This window comes from Polypterus senegalus, chromosome 9 (genome assembly GCF_016835505.1).
Source record: "Polypterus senegalus isolate Bchr_013 chromosome 9, ASM1683550v1, whole genome shotgun sequence".
Lineage (NCBI taxonomy): Eukaryota > Metazoa > Chordata > Cladistia > Polypteriformes > Polypteridae > Polypterus > Polypterus senegalus.
Window position 1 is genome coordinate 160,826,770 of NC_053162.1, and position 18,533 is coordinate 160,845,302.

Below are 18,533 nucleotides of genomic sequence, written 5' to 3' on the forward strand. Positions count from 1 at the left end.
GTAGTCTGATGGGCAAAATTGGCAAATTTATCCATTTAATATTAAATCCCCAACACAATAAACTATGCAAAAGGTGAAGGGTCTGAATACTTTCTGAATCCACTGTATATTTCATTGATCACTTGGTGACCATCTTATATAAAACTTTCATCTGCAGGAACACTGATGATACACTGGTTTATATTCCCGTCTGCATCTCTGCAATAAATCAACTGCACAACATTCTTTTTGAACTAAGATCCTGGATGGCTAATAATTTTCTTGATCTGAATCAAAATAAAACGGAGGTGCTTAAGCTAAAGCTCAAATTGGTCTTGGACTTCTCAACAAGTCCACAATCTTGGTGTTATCTTTGACAGTAACCTCTATTTTGAGAAACAAGTAAATTCTGTAGGCAAGAGTTGCTTTTTCCAGCTTTGTCTATTAGGTAAGATCAAGCCTTTGTTATCTTCTATGGATCTTAAGAAAGCTACTCATGCTTATATCTTTTCTCGCCCCAATTACTGCAATGCGCTGTATTCTGGGATTAGCAAATCCCAGATACGCAGGTTACAGTTGGTCCAGAATGCTGCTGCTCACTTCCTGGTTGGGGCAAGAAAGTCTGATTCTGTTTCTCCAATACTGCATTAGCTTCTTTACATTGGCTGCCTGTCAGTTTTCAAATTGATTTTAAAATCTTGTTGCTAGTTTTTAAATCTTTACATGGGCTTACTTCTGCCTATTTATCTGAATTGTGTGCTTTACACCAGCCATCTAGAGTGCTTAGATCTTCTGGTCAGTTGTCTCTTGTTGTCCCTCATACCAAGTGTAAAACTAAGGGGGACAGAGCTTTTGCAGCCACTGCTCCTCACCTGTGGAACTCTTTACCTCATCACATAAAGGAGTTGTCTTTTATTAAACTGTTCAAAACAAGATAAAGATTCATTTCTATTCACTTGCTTTCCGTGACCTTCAGTAATACTGATGGTTTCCTCATTGTGATTATATAACATTACTTCTATTTATTATTGATTTTATTCATGTTCATATATTTTATTTCTATTTATGTTATTTGTTTGTTTTCTTTTATTCTGTTATTGTAAAGCACTTTGGCCACAGCATTCCTATGTTGTTTTAAATGTGCTATATAAATAAATTGACATTAAAGAATATTGATATATAAATTCTGAATGTGAGTGTGAGCCTTTTCTCTGATTAACTAGAACTTCATTCCAGTGTTCATTTTTGCCGTCTTTCTAGTTTTAATGCGATGACCTCCAATATTTATAAAAAGGAAACCATGTTCAGAAGATGGATGGGTGCATAGATGAATAAACATCATTAATATTAAGATGTAAACACTACCACTGCTTAAATTAAGACATTTTATTTTAGGATTGTGTAGAACAAAGGCTTAAAGGAAAGATGTCAAGTCAAACCTATGAGCTGCCTTGACATAAGTAAATGAAAACATGGCATTTTCCTGCTCAGATATATTTTGTTAGAAAATCATATATCTCTATATCTATTCGTTTTTTTTGCAGAAACATCAAAATGGATTAATGTTAATGCAGATTTTAAAATGTATTGCCATTTTGCTTCAATACACTGCTAAATGGAGTAGCGGCATTCACAGGGAACAGTTACTGGACATGCATAGAAAGAAAAGTTTGAAAAGAATTAATTAACTATTAGAAATATATTTAGGATTAAGTAAACTTACAAGCCTTGTTGAAGACTCAAGCATAATCATTAATCCTCTACCTGTATATTGCACCTTCAGGTTTTTTTTACATCCTTGATGGATTTAAAAATAAAAAAAAAAAAACTCTAGAAACATTTTTAACGTAGGCTGACAAGTAATGTTACAATGAATAGAGGAAACCTTACCAGCAATTAAAGCATTTAAAAGCCCCCACAACAAAGAGTCAAGAAATATTTAATGCAGGCAGATGTAAGTTTCTTTGCAACCATGGAGAGCCTCTCAGCATGGCTTTAAATGCAAATAATAAAGAAATTGGAAATGGAGAACAAATTGACTCTTTCTCAGCAGGTTTGACCAGTTTGTACAGGTACCTGTGGAGGACATTTCACCTCCTATCAATAAAATAATTTAAAAGTACATTATACTCTGTTTAAAAGGGAACATTTGTCTAAGCAAGTGATTTTTTTAAACAGCCACAGGGTAAGTACCATACTGTTTCAGGTACTTTTAAAATAGAAAAAATAGAAAATCAATCAGACTTATTTTATTTATTTGATCAAAAATGTAAAAAATGTCAAAATGATAAAAAAAATACTGCCTTCTGTTAATGCCTATAATATACAATGGAGAGTGTAGTTTATCTTGTGTGTTTCTATACATTCATATCCTGCTCATCAAGTGGAAGGTCAAAGGCCTAATATTCAATGAGACATTTACTATATAATTCCAACAATACATATCTAAAGTCTAATGAAATTTTGGTATTAACAACTTCCTTCAAACATGTAATTTGTCATTTAATACACACTTAAGTTAATTAACCCACTTGGCATAAAGTAATATTGTTTATAAAGGATTTTAAAAAAAATGTTGCACTGTTAAAAACTGATTACAGCTACAATTCTGTAAAAAGTAAGTACACCTCATTGAGATTACTGACTTTTTCAACATATTTGAACAGAGAAACATTAGATCTTCATGCAAACAATGCCTACAAATAAACAAATGAATAAAATCACATGGAAAGTTTGCCTTTTCAATTACTTATTCAATGAAAATATCAATAGATGTAATGGTCTACTGGGGAAAAAGTAAGTCCACCTCTGGCCTCAGAAGCAGGTATTGCTCTCTTTAGCAGAAATGACTTCTTGTATTCATTTTGCACAACTGCCCAGCAGTCCCTGACATTGACTCTGTGAAATTTTTGACCACTCCTCTGGGTAAAATTCCTTCCGCTTCAAAATGTTTGTAGGTTTTCTGGCATGTACAACTGGTTTTAGATTCCCCAAAACATTTCGACAGGATTCAAATAAGGGCTTTGACTAGGCCCTTTCATAACCCTCCATTTCTTCTTTTTGAGACATTTCATGGTGGATTTGCTAGTGTGCTTTGGAACAATATAGTTTTGAAAGATCCATTTCCAGTTCAGCTTCAAAGTTTGGACAGATGGCCTCACATTCTCCACAAGCACACTTTCTTATGATGCAGAATTCATAGTTGACTTGATGGCTGCCCTGTGACCCTGCCCTGGATAAGCAGTTTAGGTAAATGGATGGACAGATATTCTGTCATGTTAAGTAATGTTAGATGAAAAAATAAATCTGGATCTGTAAAAATGTCATAAGTTAGTGAATGTATATAAAATAGCATATGGCATAAAAAAAGCAAAAAGTTTACATAAGAAGATGAAAACATGTTTAGATGTAATTATATTATGGGGACACAGAGCTTGAAAATACACTGAAAAAATGGCATGTCACATTTAAATTAAAAAATTACATCAGTTGTACATAATAAAATAGTTTTTATCAAAAATAATTGAATTATGCTTATTGCAGTAGAATATTATGTCTTGAAAAGACATGATATTTGTATATGAAATTAATGAAACTTTTTCATTCTCTGTTAAATTAATGATATTAGGATGAACATGTCAATAAAGCATAATATTTTAACAATTGTTTTATAAACAATAGGTTGTCAATTATATTTGTTCCAGTGTCATTTTATAATTCATGTTCAAAGTTATTGATAAGAAATAAACAGGTTTGCTTATACCAAAAGTATTTTTATGTGGTAAAAACAATACAAACCAACATAAATACAAAAGATTATTATTCAAAAGCTGAAACGTACAACAGTTGCACAAGAACACTGCTTCTTTGGCTGTGCCAGAATGCCATAACTAATGTATAACAAAATATGAACATGAACACAAAATGCACCTTGGGTAGAGTGTTATATTATAAAATACATGTATTTGTATTTATGTAACGGTATGTATTATACAGTATATATTAAATATTAGTAAAATATAAAAATTTCTGCTTGGCACCTTCTTTCACTATATATATATATATATATATATATATATATATATATTTATTTTTTTTAAACAAGCAAATTCAGCAACTGCATTGTATTGTATTCAGGTGAATTATTTATTTGTCCGTATTAATAATATTTATCTGGTTGAACAATGTTATAATAATACTAATGAACAGCAATGCTGAAAGTAGTTGACCCGTAACGAAAGTCAGAACTTTCTTTTTGTTTTAAGTATGTAAACGAACCCGTACTAAGCAATTAAATCTAGACAATGTAATAGTACATTTACTGACTTGTGGCAGTAGATAGTGAACATAGTTTGATAAATCATTAAAAGAGGTTACAAGGAAAAAATGCAAAATGGAGTAATGTTAGTCTGTGTGATTAAGTGTTTTAAATGCATATGTGAATATTTCTCGTGTGTGTATGTGTTTTTTTTTAACTTTTATTTCACTAACCTTTTGCTCTTAAATGGCGACAATAACTCACACTCACAACCTTTTCCTTCTTTGAAAGTCACATGACGTTACCGCCAGGTTTTCCAACTTCCGTTGACGATGAATCTACCTGGTGATTATTAATTTCCGTTGAGGACAAAATATAACTATTTTGACTTCTACCTAAATGACTAAAATTAGTATATTATACACCTCGCAAGATTCAATAAATTAAACATGATCGAGTTATGTTCAAAAGTGGAACTTAAACAATACATGTAATATAAACTAAATACATTTTTGTAAATGTAACAACCTGTCATTTCCCTTTTTTTCAGTGTATGAAAAAGCATCAAGAATACTTTTAGAATGAACACTACCTGGAACTCAGTGTAAAACAGGAATCAGGGTTTCATCCAATTAATGTGTGCACTACATACAAGTTTTGTGAGAAGCAAATTAAAAGATAATGTTCATGAAGGAGGCCATCTTGCATGTTATGCTTCTTGAATTACTGCTTTCATTCATCTTTCAGAGGACTTCCTATTTATTCTTTCCTAGTCGGATACTTCTGTGATCACCCCATGGCCCTGGATTGTATTAGTGGGTCAGAAAGTGAATGGATGGACTGCTGGATGTGTAGCTAAACTCTCCAAGATATCCTCCAGCCCTGTATGATCTTTAATTGGGTTAATGGAGTTCAGAAAACTGATTAAAGGATTTACAAGACAATTCAATTCAATTTATTCTTAATAAGCCACTTGTAAGCCCAATTTCCTATACAACAATTACAAATCTACTCTAAATACTGGGAAGAGAGGACTCTGAGGCATCTGGAGTTATTCGTTTTTTCCTTTACAGTTTTCCCTTTTTTCCTGGTACTTGCTTTAGAGAGAGGTTGGAAAATTTGTAGTAATGTGTATAAGTATAAAACTCAATTGAAATTAAAACGTGGAATTTTTTTGTCATTTTTTTATTAGATTTAATGAATAACTTTTAAAATATTGGACCTTCATGTCACCATAGTGACAAACATTTTCTAAGATTTTTTCAGGTAAGGATGACAGAAGCTTCAAGGTAAGATGGTTATACTTAACTGACCAGGGTGCTGTAGAGTGGCAAAATGGTACGTGTTGATCAGCAAATGTCTGTAAAGATTTAACTGTACTCTGTACTTGTGACCCTATATAAACATATAAACTTTTCTGAATAAGCATCTTTGACAAATTCACTAACTTCAGACACATCAGAAATCAGGCAAGAAAACATACAGTCAGTGGAAAATGAAGGACAGAACACCAAGGGCACCAGCCAAGAGTTACCCTCCTAAAACCTTTATTTTAATTTCCAGCAAACTGAAACCACTTATTTCATCTTCTTAAGGGTCACATAAGCCTACATAGACAGGGTTAATCTTGCCATTATACTGTAGATATCCTCTTTTTCTGACATATATATTTTCCAAGCTGTATTTTATATAAACTAGAGGGCTCTGCCGCCTGCTAACTTTGTTTGCCAAACCCCGGAGGTGGGCACAGGCCAACTACTATTTCGCGGTTCAACCGCTCGAAGGGCATCGGGGCGCACCTCCATTAAAGAAAGCAATTGTATTTAAAGAGATGATATATAGAAGAGTATGCAGAGCGTGGGAGGAAGACGGTTTGGTTCTTAGTTATTATAGATTAAAAATCAGTTACTTGAGTATTTCACTAGAACTGTCTATTTTAAATACCAATAAATAATAAAACAGTAAACAGTAAAAAAGTAATAAAAAGTAAATAAGAAATTAAATTCCATTAATGCCTCATAAAAACAATATTATAAATTACATTATCCTCTAACTTAAATTCTATAAACATTGCTTTTTTGAATTTCTGTTTGCATATTTTTGGGGATATTTTTCTCTTTCTCGTTTATTGGACAATTGTCTTTTTTCTTGATTTTTATTATATGCAGCTCTTTCTGCTCATTTTCTTTTCTTTTGACATTCTTTATCAGCTCTTGCCACTGTTTTTCTGTCGTGACCTAAGATTAGATGTTCTTGAATAGATAATTTGCTTTTCTGCCTTGCCATTATAACTGAATGCATTGAAGGATGAGTTAGCACTGAGAGTGTGATGGGGTGGTATGGAGAGAGGATGTGCGCAGAAGGAGAAATGATTGGACGAGCGATGCAGAAGGGAGTGGTCAAGGCTGAATAACGTGAACACAACGGAAAACTTTTTAATATAATAGAGAGATATTTTGATTTGTTCTTTTTTTTAGTTTGATTTAAATTGCATTTGTCATGACAAATGTGTTCCAAGATTTTTCAGGTAAGGAAGAAAGTCATTTTGAGATAAGGTAGTTCTGAGTAATCCTGGCATCAGAGAGAGGCAAAATGTTGCAACTTAATTAGCACATGCAATTAAGAAATTCACCGTACTCGTCATATGCAATAATTAAAAACCCAAACGTATCTACAAGTATATATTATAAATTGATTCTTTCTATATAGCCATTGTACTCTGTTGTGTGTATTCAGCATTAATGTTTGTGATGCACAATCTATTGCAATGTATTTTGGAATACATGCAGTAATAAAATGCATTGCGTCTTTCATTCCAATCGATGGCACACGACAAATATTAGCACTGTTGTGAATCCTACAGCAAAAGCTAACGAATTCTAATAATAACTATAACTATAAAGATGACACACTGACCTCTCAGGACCTGATTTGAGACTACCTCAGTCAGACTGTCAGCTGCTTCCCTCTGTGTGACAGTCAGTGATCAGCCATTTTTATTTTCTGCATTTTTTTTTCCTGTTTAAAATTTCCTTTATTATGTTAAAGCACTGCTTGTAAATGCTATCTGTTTGAACAAAAAATACAGTATTAGTAGATGCAATAAATGCTTTGGTACAGGCATTTTGAAAATGAAGCCCATGAGTGATAATATCACGAATGATGCCAAAAAGTGTTGCTAACCACAGTTATGCTCAGTTGCATTAATTTCAGTTAGATGAGACTTCTCCACTTAGATTTAAATACTGGATTAATAATCCACGAGTTATCATTCACACTTAAGTTTTCATGCTGGCCAAATTTAACTACCGTACTTCTAGAAAGGAGCTCAATTGAAAGTTAGCAGTATTCAGTCTCTGAGAGAAATTCATGAGAGCAGCATTGGCTCTGTGACTAACATTGGATCTGTGCTTCAGAATGATAGTGACAAGGCTCAGAGTGTTATGTAGGTTATTGGGGCAATAACTGTGAGACTGTAGCACTAACTGCTGTGCCACTGTGCTTCCCTCAAAATACATATTTTACTTTTATTTACTTTGAACATATTTTAAAATAAAACCTCACATAGAATTGTGCTCTGTGTCATCAATTTAACTTGAGAATAATTATTATTTACTGTCTGTTTAGTATGACATGGGGATCTATTAAAATTTACAAAATGTATTTTGAGGGAAGCACAGTGGCACAGCAGTTAGTGCTACAGTCTCACAGTTATTGCCCCAATAACCTACATAACACTCTGAGCCTTGTCACTATTATGGTGGAGTTTGCACCTTTTTCTCTCATCCATGTGAATTTCTATTATTGCTCTTGTATATGTTTGTCAGGTTGAGTTGTGCAGCGAAGAACTTGGGTTCTTTTGTTGGTTCCACCTTTTCCTTCATTTCTGCAAGTTTGAAATTGTGTAACAGAAAAGAAAACACATACATAAACATATTCTGAGAAATGAGGAGCTCTTATAAGGTCTAAAATCATATTTCTATCATATGAGGATGGATGACAAAACGTTTTTGATAGACACTTATTACTGATGTATAAAGTCATTTTTGTTCCATATTCTGAAATAAATCAGAGTATATCTACAATTGCTAAAATCAGGAGCATATAATTACATTGCACATCAATATTTAACATAAGTACATGCATATTTTTTCAGTCTCTGTTATAAAGCAGCAGCCTTTCCAGAGCTGTTTTCTGCCCTGAGCCTAGTGCTGTTAGGACAGGCTTTGGTCCCTGTGCTCTTGAACTGAATGACGTAAGTTTGACAACGTGACCTGTGAATGTGACACAATGTGACACTGTGTGCATGGTAATGGTTAGCTGTGAATAGGATTCTAATCCATTGTTGAGCACACACGTGCAAACATTCACTCTCTTACACATGAACAATTTAGCATTGTTAAGCAGCCTGATGTGTATGCTGATTGGGACTTAACAGAAACTACTGTGCTGAATCTGAAGGTTAGAAGCTATGTTTAAATCTATTTTTTAGGTTTCCTGTTAGTTATAGTAGCTGTTGTATTTTACAAAGAGGGAGAAAACTTGAAGCAACTTTTTAACAAATAACTTTGTTAGTAGTAGTCGTAATTGTTTTTGTTGCTATGATAACATCAATATTGTCAAAATAATTAGTTTGATCTAAATAATGAAAAATTAACTACATTTTAAAACATAGGGCTATATATTCACTGCTCCTTTCTTTTCCTAGACAGTAGTTCAACATGGTTAATACTGCATGCATACCTCTCAATTTGAGGATATTAATTACTCAAAAAATATGTCAAATTGTATGTTTTAGAGTTTGCCCCTGATTCCAATATGTTATAATTTATGCCGTTTTTCAAATAAGAAGAGGACACAGCATATATAAATCCTTTCTCCATTTGTTTCTGGTAAATTAATCCATTTATCCATTATCAACCCTGCTTAATCCTATTCTTTGTTACAAGGGCTGGTGTTCATCCTGCCAACATGAGATGCACACTCATGCTTATTCAAACAGAGTCCTTTGTGAGTTGTCAGTTAACCTAACTGTCAGTCAGCGGGATGTGAGGGTAGACTGGAAAACCTGAAGGAAAAAAGAAAACCCTAACAAACAAGAAGGTACAGTACAGTGATATCAAACTCCACACAGAATGTGTTTAAACCCAGGCCTCTGGAGATGTGAGGCGGACTGTGCCCTTGACAGATTAAACCTATGATAACAGTTTTGAAGGAAACACATAAGTAACAAACAAACTAGCTTTCAACCTTTTTTTAATTCTGTAAGAATACATTCATACCTAGAAAAAGGTTTTACATAATTTAATTCATTGAAAAATTAGACATTTGGTAATGGGAATTAGTATCAGACCAACCACTATCTATCTATCTATCTATCTATCTATCTATCTATCTGTGTGGTATATATATATATATATATATATATATATATATATATATATATATATATATATATATATATATATATATATATATATATATATATATATATATATATATATATATATATATATATATACACACAGATAGATAGATAGATAGATAGATAGATAGATAGATATGTGGTATATATATATGTATATCAGCGCTTTGAGTAGTGAGAAAAGCGCTATATAAATGCAAAAAATTAATATTATTATTATATATATCATGTAAATATCTATCTATCTTTGTGCTCTATATATATATAAATGTGGTATATATATATATATATATATATATATATATATATATAGCATGTAAATATATATACAGTATATATGTGTGTGTGTGTATATATTATATATGTACATACACGCACATGCTTGATGTATATGAATGTACAATTTGCAGTATGAAATCTAAATAAATACATTTAAAAATGTATTTTTTATATTACAACCCCAAGGGTTAATCACTGAAGACTCAGAAATAATCCTTATTTCTCAGTCCACCATTATTTCAGCTTTCTCCAGTCCCGCTTTCATTTTTTTCTTTTTTTTTTTTTACATTTTAGGCCTAGGCTGACAAGAAATGTTACAATGAATGAAGAAAACCTTACCGGCAATTAAAGCATTTAAAAGCCCCCACAACAAAGACTTAAGAAATATTTAATGCAGGCAGATGTAAGTTTCTTTGCAACCATGGAGAGCCACTCAGCATGGTTTTAAATGCAAATAATAAAGAAATTGAAAATGGAGAACAAATTGACCCTTTCTCAGCACGTTCATCCAGTTTCTACGGGTACCTGTGGAGGACATTTCACTTTCTATCAATAAAATAATTTAAAAGTACATTATACTCTGTTTAAAAGGGAACATTTGTCTAACCAAGTGATTTTATTTTTTTTTCTTTTCTAAAAAGAACCCCAGGGTCAGCACCATACTGTTTCAGGTACTTTTAAAACAGCAAAAAAAAAAAAAAAAATCAATAAAACTTAAACAGCCGTCTTATAAGACCAAATATTTAAAGATGCCTTGGCACTCAATAAAATGCATTAATTTTAAAATAAACGTGTTACTTATCTTTGTAAGGAACTTCAGCCGTTATATTTGAAGGATGATTGTTTAGTTACTGCTGTTCTTTAAGATTTATGTATTTATTTGTTTACTATTATAATGGCAATTACTGTAGGTGTGATAAAAGTATGGATAATGATTAAAATAACTAAAAAGACTATTATAAACAACAGCAGTATTCTTTAACAACTGATATAAGTGTGTGTGTGTGTGTTTCAGTGTATTTGGTATATTTGCAGATCCTTTCCACCATCTATGTGTTCTTGCACTAAACCCACAATGTGATGGCTCTGCAAAACCAGAGCCTGCCCAGGCAGCATGGAATAGAAGCAGCACTGTGTTTGTCGCCAATCCATTGCAGGATTAACTCTCTCACACACCCTCAGTCTCTGATACTGGGCTCATATGTTGTCACTATTTAACTTTACTTACATGTCTTTTAGATATGAATGGAAAATCAGAGTTCCTGAAGAAGAAGCATGAAAGCAAAGAGAGAACATCCAAACTCCACACAGGCAGTTGGCCAGGTGAGAATTTGAACCTTGGACTCTTGTATCTGTATTACTTGATGACAGATTCATGTAATTGCTATAGTAATTGTTTTATCCAGATATGTAAAAATGATATACTTTATTTTTTCCTTAACTTAAAATACATAATATGGTTTCCCATTCAGAGAGTGTCATTCACATGTAATCCACGCGTAATCTGCTCTCCCTAAACAGTGAGTATGAGTATCCAGCAATGGACAGGTGCTGTGCCCTGAGTGGTTGCTCACCTTGTGCCTAGTTTTTCCCCAAAAAACCTCTGGTTGCGATGCTGCACAAAATCAGGTGTGATGGAGAATAAATGCACCTATTTATATGTTGTAACAGGAAACAAAAATTAATGAGGAGTCCCAAAAGTATCAAAAATAGTGGCTTTATTTAATTAAGGATAAAGGGAAGGGAAGACCTATGAATTTGATGCAAAATGAATATGTGGTGTCTCTTTAGAATGTACTAAATATGGTTCAGCATCCAGTCTACCTGGTCAATTGGTTTGTGCCTAGAGGGGGCTGGGCGGTCTCGTGGCCTGGAACCCCTGCAGATTTTATTTTTTCTCTCCAGCCATCTGGAGTTTTTGTTTTTTTTGTTTTTTCTGTCCTCCCTGGCCATTGGACCTTACTTTTATTCTATGTTAATGAGTATTGCCTAATTTTAATTCTTACTTTGTCTTTTTTCTCTTTCTTCATCATGTAAAGCACTTTGAGCTACATTATTTGTATAAAAATGTGCTATAGAAATAAATATTGTTGTAGTTGTCCACTTAGCCACTTTAGAAAACTATCCAATCAGCCCTCCTCTTAATTCTCTTCATTTATCTACTGTAGCTTTTCATACCAACTCACCTTTAGTATCCAGACTCACTTTAAGACCCACATACAGTGCATCCGGAAAGTATTCACAGCGCATCACTTTTTCCACATTTTGTTATGTTACAGCCTTATTCCAAAATGGATGAAATTCATTTTTTTCCTCAGAATTCTACACACAACACCCCATAATGACAAAGTGAAAAAGTTTACTTGAGGTTTTTGCAAATTTATTAAAAATAAAAAAACTGAGAAATCACATGTACATAAGTATTCACAGCCTTTGCTCAATACTTTGTCGATGCCCTTTGGCAGCAATTACAGCCTCAAGTCTTTTTGAATATGATGCCACAAGCTTGGCACACCTATCCTTGGCCAGTTTTGCCCATTCCTCTTTGCAGCACCTCTCAAGCTCCATCAGGTTGGATGAGAAGCGTCGGTGCATAGCCATTTTAAGATCTCTCCAGAGATGTTCAATCAGATTCAAGTCTCGGCTCTGGCTGGGCCACTCAAGGACATTCACAGAGTTGTCCTGAAGCCACTCCTTTGATATCTTGGCTGTGTGCTTAGGGTCGTTGTCCTGCTGAAAGATGAACCGTCGCCCCAGTCTGAAGTCAAGAGTGCTCTGGAGCAGGTTTTCATCCAGGATGTCTCTGTACATTGCTGCAGTCATCTTTCCCTTTATCCTGACTAGTCTCCCAGTTCCTGCCACTGAATAACATCCCCACAGCATGATGCTGCCACCACCATGCTTCACTGTAGGGATGGTATTGGCCTGGTGATGAGAGGTGCCTGGTTTCCTCCAAACGTGACGCCTGGCATTCACACCAAAGAGTTCAGTCTTTGTCTCATCAGACCAGAGAATTTTGTTTCTCATGGTCTGAGAGTCCTTCAGGTGCCTTCTGGCAAACTCCAGGCAGGCTGCCATTTGCCTTTTACTAAGGATTGGTTTCCGTTTGGCCACTCTACCATACAGTCCTGATTGGTGGATTGCTGCAGAGATGGTTGTTCTTCTGGAAGGTTCTCCTCTCTCCACAGAGGACCTCTGGAGCTCTGACAGAGTGACCATTGGGTTCTTGGTCACCTACCTGACTAAGGCCCTTCTCCCCCAATCGCTCAGTTTAGATGGCCGGCCAGCTCTAGGAAGAGTCCTGGTAGTTTCGAACTTCTTCCACTTACGGATGATGGAGGCCACTGTGCTCATTGGGACCTTCAAAGTAGCAGACATTTTTCTGTAACCTTCCCCAGATTTGTGCCTCAAGACAATCCTGTCTTGGAGGTCTACAGACAATTCCTTTGACTTCATGCTTGGTTTGTGTTCTGACATGAACTGTCAACTGTGGGACCTTCTATAGACAGGTGTGTGCCTTTCCAAATCATGTCCAATCAACTGAATTTACCACAGGTGGACTCCAATTAAGCCGCAGAAACATCTCAAGGATGATCAGGGGAAACAGGCTGTGAATACTTATGTACATGTGATTTCTCAGTTTTTTTTATTTTTAAGAAATTTGCAAAAACCTCAAGTAAACTTTTTTCATATTGTCATTATGGGGTGTTGTGTGTAGAATTCTGAGGAGAAAAATGAATTTAATCCATTCTGGAATAAGGCTGTAACAAAACAAAATGTGGAAAAAGTGATGCGCTGTGAATACTTTCCGGATGCACTGTAAATCCATCTCAGCCAGCCCAACACCTAGCCCCCTTTAAACTCTACTTTGGGTTCCTTCTGTGGTTAGAATCTGTTAAGTAATGCTACTAAAAAATGTCACCATGCCACAAACCTCTGTGCATCTCCTGGCAACACTGCATGCATGAAGCCATTCCTTTTTAAAGGGGCAGGTATTCCTGGTAGCCTGCTCTTATTAATTTCTACACTTACCCTCCGTACCTTGCATAATTTGTTTGATACTAATTAGGGTACTGGAGAATAATGTAAGCTTCCAGAAAATATTTATCTCAGGTAGCTTGTTTGTGCTCAGAGCTTACAGCCCAGGTGACTCCTTGTGTACCCACACTGGCAAGAAAGCCCCTCCAATAAAGAGTGTTGGCTTCATTCTCTTTAAAAGAGCCCATTTATCTGCTTTGTGCCTAATAAGTTTTTTCATTCTACCTAAATATATAATTAGTGTCCACTCTGCTCTTATTTCCAAATATATAGAATACACCACTAAACATTTGTGAAATTTAAATGTGTAGATTTATGTTCAAAGCTTTCATTCTAAATGACTACCATTCACACCCATGTTTCAGCACCACTAGGCAGTGGGCACAAGGCACTAATCGCTCCTGTATAGTCTGTCATTCTACCATGGGGCATATTCAAATAAAATGTAGCAGTTTACCCATGAGCAGCATTTGAGTATTAAATTATTTGTTCTATGTTCGACTGCACAGTAAGTAGGTTGTGAAATCTCAATTCAAAATATTCATAATTTTTAATAGCTAGTCATGCTGTACAACTCAATTTTATAAATACAAATGCCATGTAAAAGCTGAATTATTTTACATATGGAATATTTATTTTAATTTTTCTGTTTTAGTTGAACCAGAGTCTACAATGCAATTTCTTTTTTCTCCACTTTCTGCATTTTCTCTCTTGCTTCAGCTCCCTTTTATATTGCCATTGAAATAGATATTTCTGGGTACAATTATCTTTAAAGTAATAGCTTGTTTGATTTTAAAACTGCAAAAAAGATTCTTTAGTAACACTTTAGATGCTATAAAAATGGGACTATTAGTCATTTACTATTATGTAACAAGACCTTAACAAATGCTTCTTTGAGTCTTCATAACACTTTTAAAGCACCAGTAAAATGTTTATTCATCTCTTCAATATGACCTATTGACAAAACGTCACTTTGGAGTGCTCTGATGTGGCTTAACTGAGACGCATTTATTTTGATATTCCAGATTTAGTTTAGACCTGTGAATCCTTCATCTTAAAAAGTAATTTTACTATCATGTCAATATGCCACACTATACAGAGTTGAATAACCTTTCTACTAATGTTTTATAAATGTTACGAAGAACAAAAGAAGCCTTTGTTAAAATCTTCCTACATAACAGTAAATGAGTAACAGATGCATTTTTCCTGTACCTAAACTGAAGTGTTACTGATTTCTTTCAGTTGTGACTACTACTTCTTAACACACTTTACCATATTAAAATACTTTGCATTTCTTTAGAAGATTTCAGAAGGCTAATTCCCCAGCTACATTAAATGTCGGCTAATTACACTTGGAAGCAAATGGTTAAAAATGAACACTGCTGTGCAAGAGTTCCCATTAAATGTGTGCCATAAAATTAATGTTTCTTATGAGATATTGATTCTAGGAAACTGCATTGTTAATAGCTGCCATTTCATCTTGCATTATAATGATCATGTAGATGCTTCCCATGACCAGTGTAGGCTATAGCTTTATCCCATTAAGATTTAATTTATACAGACATTCAGAAGTTTGATACCTGCTGAGTTAATGCACCATTGGAAATTATATCATTTCATACTTTCAAAAAGGAGTTCCCAGAAATGCATTTTATGCCCCTGTTTTGGATCTGACTGTGTAAGAATAAAGCTAAGTCCAATTGAAAAAACATTATTTAATTTGTATTATTTTATGCATGTATGCAGTTTGAAATACTGTATGTTCAGAAAGAAAAAACATGAAAATGCTTGGTCGGGTCACCTAATGAAGGGAAGAATTTGATTTAAGATCTACAGTGTAAATGACAAGTACTTTTTCAATTATAAGATATCCTGATATCATTAAATATCAATCTGCTGCAGTTTTTTTAGAATTACTTTCACATGCTGTATTGTTTTATTATTTAAATAATATTCTGGTTGAACATTCATAATAAATAATCATATTTATAATTATAGCTAGGTGGCGCAGTGGTAGCACTGCTGCCTCGCAGTTAGAAGACCTGGGCTCACTTCCCGGGTCCTCCCTGCGTGGAGTTTGCATGTTCTCCCCTTGTCTGTGTGGGTTTCCTCCGGGCACTCCGGTTTCCTTCCACAGTCCAAAGACATGCTGGTTAGGTGGATTGGTGATTCTAAATTAGCTGTAGTTTGTGTGTGTCCTGCAGTGGGTTGGCACCCTGGCCAGGATTGGGTCCTGCCCTGTGTTGGCTGGAATTGGCTCCAGCAGACCCCTGTGTTCAGATTCAGCAGGTTGGAAAATGGATGGATGGATAATTATAGCTTGTTCAAAATAAGCAACAAACATACACATTTTGTAATTAAGTTAACTATAGTTTCAAATGTACATAATTACATTCCATTTACAATGAGGCTTGAAAAGTCTTAAGTAAATTACCTTCAAGTGTTGCATCATTTTACTTTTTTCCTAATAATAATGTAGCTGAAAAGTGACTATCCAAAATCCTAGTAATATTTTTAGCTTGCTAAAAAAAATAATTTTATTAATTACAGTTTAAAATATCCATAACTGCATCAAATTCAATCTAAGACCGGAAAACTCTAAAGTTAGCCCTGCACCACCAAGTTTAAGATTTACAGTAGATCCAGTTTAACTTCAGCACTAATCTGTTTTGTAAATGTATATTATAAATGACTTAGAAAGCAGTCACACCCTTATATACAGCACTTTAATGTGTTGAAAATTTCATTTTAAAATAGACACATTTGCCATTTTTGACCATTAATCTACACTCGATAACCCATTTTCAGACATTTGCAGATTTAATCCACCCATCCATTATCCAACCCGCTATATCATAACTACAGGGTCATGGGGGTCTGCTGGAGCCAATCTCAGCCAACACAGGGCGCAAGGCAGGAAACAAACCCTGGGCAGGGTGCCAGCCCATCGCAGGGCACCCACACAAACACACCCACACACTAGGGACAATTTAGGATTGCCAATTCACCTAACCTGCATGTCTTTGGACTGTGGGAGGAAACTGGAGCACCCAGAGGAAACCCACGCAGACACGGGGAGAACATGCAAACTTCATGCAGGGAGGACCCGGGAAAAGAAGCCAGGTGTCCTAACTGCGAGGCAGCAGCAATACCACTTGCAGATTTAATAAAAATCAAAAATAGAGAACTCTCCTCCTTATGAGTATTCTGACCCTTTGCTTTGGCACTCTGAATTATGGTCAGGTGCATCCTGTTTGCTTTAAATATTCTTAATATTTGACTAGGACAAAAACCAAGGGATGAAGTCTAATGAACTCTCTATAGACCTCTGTGATCAACTTATGGTAAGGCACAAATCAGGGCAAAGATTAAAACCGTTTCTAAAGCTTTGAGTGTGGCTAGTAGCACAGTTCTATGAATGTAATTGTAAATTGTAAGATGTTTGGAGCCATCAGGACTCTTCCCAGAATTGGCCAATTGGTCAAACTGAGCAACCAGGCAGAAAAAAACCTTAATTAGGGAGGTGATGAAGAATCCTATGGTCACTCTAGAGCTTCAGAGATCCTCTGCTGAAAGTCTTTTAGGAGGACGACTACAGTATCTCAGTATCACTCCCTCAATCAAGAGTTTCCCAAGCAACATTTAAATGACTCTGAAAGCATTAGGATAAAGATTCTCTTGTTTGATGAGACAAAAATGGAATCATTTGGACAGAACTCCAAGCAGAATGTCTTACGAAAACCAGGCACTGCACATCAATTGCTTCTCAGTGGCGGGGACAGGGAGACTGGTCAGAATTGAGATAAGGATGAATGTGGCCAAATTAGAATAGAAATAGAAGTCCTTGAAGAAAACCTGCTCTAGAATGCATGCAATGGGTCACCTTTCAGCATGACAATGACCTGAAGCTTACAGCTAAGACAATGCTGGAGCGGCTTTGGGAGAAATCTCTGATTGCCATTGAGAGGACGTGCCAAAGCCCAAACTTAAATCACAACATAAACCCAAAATTTGTTGGTAGACCTGAAGATGGCAGTTAACAGATGCTTCACATCTAAACTAATGGAGTTTGAGACAACCTGTCAAGAAGAATGGGATCCAGGTGTGCAAAGCTTGTAGGGACTTACCCAAGAAGACTCAAAGCTGGAATTGCTGCCAAAGGGGATTCAACAAAATACTGAATTAAGGTTTTGAATACATTTATGGAGGGGATATTTCAATTTTTTGTTTGTAAAACACGTGCAAACCTTTTTGAAGACATGTTTTCATTTTGTCATTATGGGTTATTGAGTGTAGACCTATAGGTATAAATGACAAATGCATCCATTTGAAATTAAATCTACAACACAATAAAGTGTGCAGAACGAGAAGGATTTTGAATATTCTCTGAATCCACTGTACTTATAATTTATGCATAAGTTCACAGTTTCCATAGTGCAGAATGTCAGAATTCCTAGCAATGGAAAGATGGTAGTATAAGTAAAATCCTCTCTGGTTCTATAACTATACTGAGCCTAAAATGGACTCTTCTCTTAAACGGACATTCTTTTAATA